The sequence below is a fragment of the Cherax quadricarinatus genome, unplaced genomic scaffold (genome assembly GCF_038502225.1).
Source record: "Cherax quadricarinatus isolate ZL_2023a unplaced genomic scaffold, ASM3850222v1 Contig211, whole genome shotgun sequence".
NCBI classification, from domain to species: Eukaryota; Metazoa; Arthropoda; class Malacostraca; order Decapoda; family Parastacidae; genus Cherax; species Cherax quadricarinatus.
This window is the reverse complement of record NW_027195237.1, coordinates 183502-192661: the sequence shown is the minus strand read 5'-3', so window position 1 is coordinate 192661 and position 9160 is coordinate 183502. Positions and strand designations below refer to the sequence as shown.

At 43.7% G+C, this 9160-nt stretch overlaps 1 long non-coding RNA gene across 2 annotated transcripts in view; it reads right to left on the bottom strand.

Annotated features, from left to right (window-relative positions):
* Window positions 1-2956: 2956 nt before the first annotated feature.
* The window catches only part of LOC138851261 (uncharacterized), a 40997-nt gene continuing 34793 nt past the window's right edge, over window positions 2957-9160 (bottom strand). For both annotated transcript variants that reach the window (XR_011391100.1, XR_011391099.1), the window contains exon 3: window positions 2957-3211. This is a non-coding gene — a long non-coding RNA (uncharacterized lncRNA). The remainder of the gene's footprint in view (window positions 3212-9160) is intronic.

The window sequence follows — 9160 nt, the reverse complement described above, 5'->3', positions numbered from 1 at the left end:
AGTATCTTGCAACCCCTACTGTCAAGCAGATGCGAGATACGGCGAAGTGCTGTAAGCTTCCTGGCTGCCTTGTTTGCAAGATTTACAACATGGTTCTTCATGGTTAGTTTGGAGTCAAATTTCACCCCAAGGATATCAACTTCTTCTCCAGGTGCCAACATCCTCCCATTCATCCTTACTACTGCACTCTCTCTCTCTCCAGCATCTGGCGTGTACCTTGTAAGCCTCTCAAAAATATTATAAACATGACAAAACATTTCTCTTATTAGTGTACCAATAAAAATTTTCCCCTCGTAGTGTGAAGCGAGTTAACTTTCAAAGTCACTCTCAATCTCTTAATCTCGTCCTCTCTTTTTATACAGCAATTTTTTACAGAAATTAGGTTAAGGGTTCCTATCTCTCTTTACGAACTAAGAGGTGTTACCTAACTCGGCTCACTCGGCTCATATGAAAGCCGTCTTTAACATTACCTTTGTTATTTTTTTGTTATTAAGCATTTAAATAGGAAACAGGATAACTATGGAGGAATCTGTGGGCCAGAGATTTCATTTAGTCAGTTGATTTTTTATCATAAATGCTTTTATCCTGGACGAACAAGTTATTCTAGGAATGAATTATCTCAGAGGAAATGATGGTCTAAAGGGTGCAGCCAGAGTGTAGCTGCTGTTTGCTGTCCGTCTTGTGGTATAGATGCTGTCTTCTCTCTGTCTGCAAAGTGAAATCAAGTGTAATACTAAAATAACATTATCCTTCTACCTAACAGTAGAGCCACTTACACCTCTCCGGTATTAAAGGCTTTGCTGAAACGACAAATAATTACACGCAGGTTCCAGGCAGGTTCCAAGCAGGTTCCAGTCAGGTTCTCTATTCTGTCTAGAGGGTGTAGAAGAGACGGAGGGAAGGAGGAGGGACGGTAAAGAACAGGCAATCCAACGCAGTGATGCATACTCAAAGTGTGAGTGCACTTCTGGCTCTAGTGTCGACCAGGTGCGAGGTATTCCTGAGAGCCATTAGCTTCATGGCTGCCTGACTTGTAAGATTTATCACGTGATTGTCCAGAGATATTCTGAAGTTATATTTCAACTATCTCTCTCTCTCTCTCTCTCTCCCTCTCTCTCTCTCTCTCTCTCTCTCTCTCTCTCTCTCTCTCTCTCTCTCTCTCTCTCTCTCTCTCTCTCTCTCTCTCTCTCTCTCTCTCTCTCTCTCTTTCTTTCTCTATCTATCTATCTATCTATCTATCTATCTATCTATCTCTCCCTTCCTTAGCACCTCCTTCTCCTTTCCTTGCCACGTTTCCCCTTTTTTTTGCCTCCCCTCTCCTTCCCTGCCTTCATACCTCTTCCTTGCCTCCTCCCTCCTCCCTGGCACTTCCCTTCCCTCAGACGCACTGGACAGGTTAACGCTCCAGGGTCTCACCAACACGTCCATCCTATCACCTGCCTGATCCTTCCTCCCCACCACCTTCCCTCGCTCTGTTACTTTTATCATATCCTGCAGGTATCCTCTCTGTGTATGTGTGTGTGTGTGAGTGTTACAGTTGTGTCAGTCCACCCCTTGTTGCAATGTTCCTCAGATCCTGTGTAATAAATTGGTAGTGAAGTCTTCGTGCCGGGCACTGACCTGTGTCCACCATGGGTTGTATCACTGACTTGTCTTCCCCGGCCTCTACTGTTGCACGTGAGAGGAAGCAACACTCTTATATTCTTTCTATCACTGGACAAAAATGAGGCTCAAAGTTACCCAGATTTTGCGCATTTGTCATATTCGATACTGTATACCATTAATGTATTTGATACTATATATACCGGCTCCCTCACTCTTTTCTGTTAATGTGACTACGTAAATGGTCCAAACCATACCACGGGCGGGGAGAGAACCCGCGGTCAGAGAGTCTCGAAACTCCAGACCGTCGCGTTAGCCAGTGGCTAACGCTACGGTCTGGAGTTTTGAGACTCTCTGACCGCGGGTTCTATCCCCACCTGTGGTATGGTTTGTTTGCAATCGTGTCATTACGATTTCGTGAGTAAATGGTCCAAATCGGACCGAAACATCTTTGTTTCGGGTTACTTTATAATATACCATTAATGTATTCAATAATGTATACAATAATGTTTATTGACATATATTTTATGTCTAACATATACTGAGCTAATCACTTGTAACGTACCGCAGTCAACACTGAAGCTGTGTAATTCATTGGTCGTTAAGTTCTCGACTTCAGGAACGAGGCTCTTCCGACCTAAATTCATGTAAAACATATATTTGAGTAATGGAATATTCAGATATTTTGATATTTTATTTTTTGGGGGGTTCTAGAATATTTTGGATTTACTGACGTCTAGTATAATCAGCTGTTTAGCACTATAGTAATCGAAAGTATGTTTTTATGGTATATTTATCAATTAAAATCACATAATAGCAATAACACAATTTCAAACTAATTACAGATTCGTCTGTAAGAACCTGCATTTGTGGTTGCAGTGATGGCCTATGCTAGCCTTTCTATGGTGTATAGAAATATACTTAGCAAGAGGAATCCTATTAGAGCCAGCTGGCCCAGTGGTTAACGCACTAACCCGAGAGTTTTTGGACTTACCTACCATGGGTTCGATCCCCACCGGTTCCATGAGGATCTGGATGGGGTAAATTACCGTATATACGTTTAAATGATTCGAATCTCTAAGGAGACGCCAGCATTATCCAGGCTATTTTCTCCACAATGGGGCTGTCTGAGTTGGACTGTTCGTGGTCTTTAGGAGGGGCTGTCTGCTTGCAGGGTCTGCAGAAATAATCCTTTTCTCTGCTCCTTCGATAACTTTGGGTCAAGCGTTAAGCGCTTTCTTAACGATTCAATACCCACCACCAAACAACATGGTTATTATCAGTACTTAACACCACCACCATCCTGGGACACTGCTGTCTGACGAGCCTCTGAAGGAGAGGGTCCCTGTCTCTAGACGGCGTTGGCTTGGGAATACAACACTGGTACTCACTGTAAGGTAATCGTAGTCTTGTTCGGTGTCAAAGAAAAGGAATCCAGCGGTCAAAACGTGTGCGGGCGGCGCCTTGAGCACCCAGGTGCACTTGACCGCAGTAGGGTAGAATTGGTAGGGCTGCCAAGTACCACTGTGTGCCTCCCAGTTCGCCTCAGGGAAGGCTAGGTGCCCGCTGCTGTTGCCAGCACCCAGGTACTGAGGAGTGTCTCCGCATTCTGCAAGAGATGAGGGCATTACTAGGGTTAATTGTTGTGGTGGAAGTGGTGGGAATGGTGAAGGTGGTGGTATGGTAGCGGTGAAGGTGGTGGTATGGCAGTAGTAAAGGTGGTGGTATGGTAGTGGTGAAGGTGGTGGTATGGTAGTGGTGAAGGTGGTGGTATGGTAGTGGTGAAGGTGGTGGTATGGTAGTGGTGAAGTTAGTGGCATGGTGATGGTGAAGGTAGTGGTATGGTAGTGGTGAACGTGGTGGTATGGTAGTGGTGAAGGTGGTGGTAGTAGTTGGGGTATGGTAGTAGTGAAACTGGGGTAAAGGTGGGGCAGAGGGTAGTGGTGAGGCTGGTAGCTGCGGGGTGAGATGGGAAGTGTGGATAGAGGAAGAATAGGTTGGTTAGAGGAAGGGTTTTTGTAAGAGGGAAAGAACCAGGGCTTAGCCCAGTAGCTGAGCTGATGGCAATCCAGGAGGTCGTGCGCAACTTGGGGACTGGAGGGGAGGGGGCGACAAAGCGTGATCGCAGGTACAAGGGCGATATTAAAGGTCCATACCTGTGAGTTACAGGTTAGTGATTCAAGATTTTAGCAAGGTTATTTGTATATAGGAATTGGGTCAGGTGCTAGTAGAGGGTAGAAGAGGTTGTGTGTGTGTGCAGGTCTGCGTAGTTCGTCATCTAAGTATGAGGTCCAGTAGTCATGTCTGGTCTCTAGTCTGTCTATTTGTTTGTCGCTAAACAATTTCCAGTACACGTTTAGTGCAGGGATGTTTGCACGGGCGTGGATGGACTCACTTGTGATGAATTCATCCCAGCAGGTGTTGAACACCCAGCGTAAGGCTTTGTTCTGGCTGCGTTGTAATATACGTTGGTTTGTCACAGCTGCTAGGGAGAGGGCTAGTGGGCAGTAAGTTATTAGTGGACGAATGAGGGTTTTGTATAGGTGTAGTTTCGTTTGTATGGAGGCTTGCCTTAGCTTGAATAGCCCCGATAGGGCCTTGAATGCAATGGCTTGCTTCTGGTTAATGTGTAAGTGTATTCGCATGTTTTGGTCTAGAAGTACTCCTAGGACGTTGGTTGTCCGTGAGACAGGGATGTTAGTGTGGGTATCAGCTATCCTGAGTGTTACTGGAGGGGGTGGTTCGCGTTTCCTGTAGTTGAAGTAGGTGATTTTGGATTTTGCAGGGTTGGTTTTAATTCTCCATTTTTGTTCTGCGGGGGCAGGAGTAGTGATGGCGACCTTGATGTAGACAAAACAATGGTACCAGATGATATATCTCTATGGATGCTGAAGGAAGGAGCAGAACCAATGTGACCCAACAGTAAACACCATCAGCCACACTCTCCAGTCAGGGCACATGACAAAAAAATGGATAAAGAGAAATGTGATTCTTATATATTGAAAAAAAAAAAAGGTGACAGAGAAGAGGAACTGAATTACAGATCAGTACCTCTAATATGAATACTGTAAAAAAAATCAAAGAGGGAGTAAAAAAAAGTATATTGGACAGTTTTGAAGTTTCAGTGTAGAATATCAGCATGGATATTTGTTGTAGCTGACAGTCACAGAGATGAAACAAGAAAGACCGGGTTGGGTGGCTTGCATCTTCTTGGACTGCAAGAATGAATTTGATACAGTACCACACCAGAGATTAGTGGTGAAAGTAGAGAGAGAGGCAGGGTTATAGGGCACAGTGCTCCACTAGGCCAAGGCTGCCTGAATAACAAAAGGCAGAGTAGCAGTATGGGATAGGATATTAAGATGGAGAAAGTAACGAGTGGGGGTCCCTCAAGTATCAGTATTAAGACTGCCAGAGGATATAAGAACATAAGAACATAAGAAAGGAGGAACACTGCAGAAGGCCCGTTGGCCCATACTAGGCAGGTCCCTTACAATTCATCCCACTAACAAAACATTTGCCCAACCCAATTTTCAATGCCACCCAAGAAACAAGCTCCGATGTGCAAGTCCCACTCAAATCCAACCCCTCCCACTCATGTACTTATCCAACCTAAATTTGAAACTACTCATTTGTGTGTGACTGCTTACCGACAATGTAAGATTAATGAAAGGGATATTAAGAAAAGTAATGAACGTTACTCTCCAGGGAGACATCAGTAAACTGTAGCACTGCCTAAACAATTAGCTGTTAGAGATCAATCTAGACAAAGTGAAGGTAAAGAATAGGATGGGCGAGTGAAGTTGTAAAGAGAGATATAATTACGATAATCAAAATCTTAAGGAGAAATGAAGGCAGATAGGGACAAACTGTTTGAATTAAGAGGACCAACAATGACTTGGATGAGGCAGTTGTGAGGGAATATCAAAACGTATCTTCAAGAGTAGATATGATTAGACCCAAGAGGCCCGTCTAAAAGGCGGGGCCAGGAACTGAGTCTTAACCCCCGTAAACACTTCTTGATGAACAAATTTAGGTGAATAACACACACGCACGCACACACACGAGGCCAGGAGCTATGAATCGACCCCTGCAAACCACAATTAGGTGAGTACACTAGTGGTTAGATAGGGTAGTAACTTCTCCAAACACAACGTATTGGAGATTCAATATAACTTTAGTGGGTTACGAAGACCCTCAGTCAGCATCGCTAATCTTCAGCATCCTCAGCCCTTCATCTCAATACCAAACGTTATCATAATGCTTATTATTATTGTTGTTGTTGTTGTTGTTGTTGTTGTTGTTGTTGTTGTTGTTGTTGTTGTTGTTGTTGTTGTTGTTGTTGTTGTTGTTGTTGTTGTTGTTGATGATGATGTTGTTATTTTTATTTTATTATTATTATTATTATTATTATTATTATTATTATTATTATTATTATTATTATTATTATTATTATCAGCGATTGCATGAATTATGGTAAACGTGTTTCTTCACCTTTTTGGGATGTCACTCTACCAAGTTGGTAGAAGGTCGGTGTGTTAAATTGTTCACTAGGATCATAAAATGCTTGAGGAATACGACAGGCTGGGTAATCAGGTTTGATCCAAGGAAGTTGAGAGGCAACTTCATTGATACTCGGCTAAGATCCGTTAATTACCTTCAGTACATCATTTTTACCCTGGAATGATTAATAGAGGAGGAGATACACGTCTACACACGTCCTTCACAAACCTTTTCGTTAAACTGAGAACCGAGCCAATCACTGATTCAACATGATTCAACATCACTGATTCAACAAAGAATATTTAGTCCTCCTTAGCAACAGTGTAGCTAGCAACATAACACGAGTTCTGGCTGTGAACAAGACTCGCGTAGCTACTGTAATATTTTCAATCTTTCAGAGATCTCGCTAGGTAGCGTCCCACAATACTACATGCTACATCCACACCCTGCGTCTTCACAATCCCCTGTGGTCACTGTGAAAAGAAGTAAGTAGGAGAAACAGGGAGAACTTTGTCTACAAGAAAGCAATAATTTACATCTACCAGAGATCTCACTAGGTAACCTCCCACAATACTACACCCTACATCCACACCTATGTTCTCACAATCCCCTGTGGTTACTGTGAAAAGAAGTAAGTAGGAGAAACAGGGAGAACTTTGTCTACAAGAAAGCATTAATGTACAGTTCAGGATATTTATTAAAAAACGTTTTGCCATGAGAGGTTGTACAGAGACGATCTCAACAAAGCTTGTGTGCTTCACAGGGACACACAGGAACATTTCATGGACTTCAGCAAAGCACCCAGGATTTTCACGGAACTTAATCCCCATAGATGCCGTTATTTATAAGCCTGTCCACGAAAAGCCCAAAATTATAGGAACGTTCAAACTCTGGCACATACGATCATTATTAAGCAGAGGTCAAACAACATGTTGTTAAACCGAGCTTCTCTGGTGCCGTCCCGAATATGCAAGATTGTGTTCTCTTACTCTTATTTACATTTCAAGTGTCCAAAATCCCTGGACTGAAACTATTCTAATAAACATGTCCTAAATGACTGCATTTCGTATTTAGTGTTTTTTCCACGAGTTATCTATCATATACCTGTGTATTCCCTATTCTTTTGATTTTAAGTGTTTTATACTTATCACTTTATTGTTACGTTTCTCATTTTATTGTTATCACCTTCCTGCAATAATATCTAGTTTTATTCATAACAAAATGTATTTAATTCTTACAAATTTCGGTATTCTATATTATTTACAAAGAGAAGGGATTAAATGGAAGATGGGAAGGGAAGAATGAGAGACCGATATGAAGGGGCAGTGAGGGATTTGGCTAATTTTAAAGTAAAAATCGACACATTATCCCCGTGGCAGTGTTTACGTCAGACGGTAAACTCTGGATCTATGTTATTACCGCTGCTAAAATAGGTGAAAGACGGATCATTTATCACAGAATTTCAGGGGTGAGGGTGAACAGTTTTGTAGACCGTGAGCTTGGGGTGAGGGAAGCACTGCTTACACCACAACGCCAGCAGAAGTAGCAGTAGCTACTGCCGAAGCAGCAACATCAGCAGTAACAGACAAAGTAGCATCAGCAAAAACTGAAGCAGCAGTAGCAGCAGTAACAATGCCCAGTACTGCCCCAAGTTCGGTAGATAAACATTTAGAGGAAACTCTTATTATTGACAAGGTTACATCCACACAGGTTATACAGAGAGTGAGTGGAGAAGCGATGATGTAAGTTAGGCGTTGTGTGTCTGGCTGTGATCTTAGTGGATGTCTGTGTAACTTAATGGATGAGTGGGTGCTGAAGTCATCTCTACGTGACTTCATGGAAACCAGTCCTGAAACTAGAAGACCAATTTTCTAACCGCTAGACATTGACCTGATAAGATTCATTCAGTCAGGTTGATTTCATTACTTTATCATGATTTTCGAGAATTATTGACAAGAGCTTTGAAGGGATTGAAGTGTGACTGTGAGTGTCACAGTAAGACTCATGAACAGCACAGAAAATTCATGGTAACTTAAGTGTTTTCAAACAAGTGGCTAAAATTATTTTGAGTGAAAAATCTCAAAAGGTGATTCCAGCACCCACTCACACCCTAAGATGACTCCAGCACCCACTCACACCCTAAGATGACTCCAGCACCCACTCACACCCTAAGATGACTCCAGCACCCACTCACACCCTAAGATGACTCCAGCACCCACTCACACTCTAAGATGACTCCAGCACCCACTCACATCCTAAGATGATTCCAGCACCCACTCACACTCTAAGATGACTCCAGCACCCACTCACACCCTAAGATGACTCCAGCACCCACTCACACCCTAAGATGACTCCAGCACCCACTCACACCCTAAGATGACTCCAGCACCCACTCACACCCTAAGATGACTCCAGCACCACCCTAAGATGACACTAAGATGACTCCAGCACCCACTACACCCTAAGATGATTCCAGCACCACACTAAGATGACTCCAGCACCCACTACACCCTAAGATGACTCCAGCACCCACTCACAGCACCCACTCACACCCTAAGATGACTCCAGCACCCACTCACACCCTAAGATGACTCCAGCACCCACTAAGATGACTCCAGCACCCACTACCCTAAGATGACTCCAGCACCCACTCACCCTAAGATGACTCCAGCACCCACTCACACCCTAAGATGACTCCAGCACCCACTCACACCCTAAGATGACTCCAGCACCCACTCACACCCTAAGATGACTCCAGCACCCACTCACACCCTAAGATGACTCCAGCACCCACTCACACCCTAAGATGACTCCAGCACCCACTCACACCCTAAGATGACTCCAGCACCCACTCACACTCTAAGATGACTCCAGCACCCACTCACACCCTAAGATGACTCCAGCACCCACTCACACTCTAAGATGACTCCAGCACCCACTCACACCCTAAGATGACTCCAGCACCCACTAACACTCTAAGATGTCTCCAGCACCCACTCACACCCTAAGATGACTCCAGCAACCACTCACACCCTAAGATGACTCCAGCACCCAC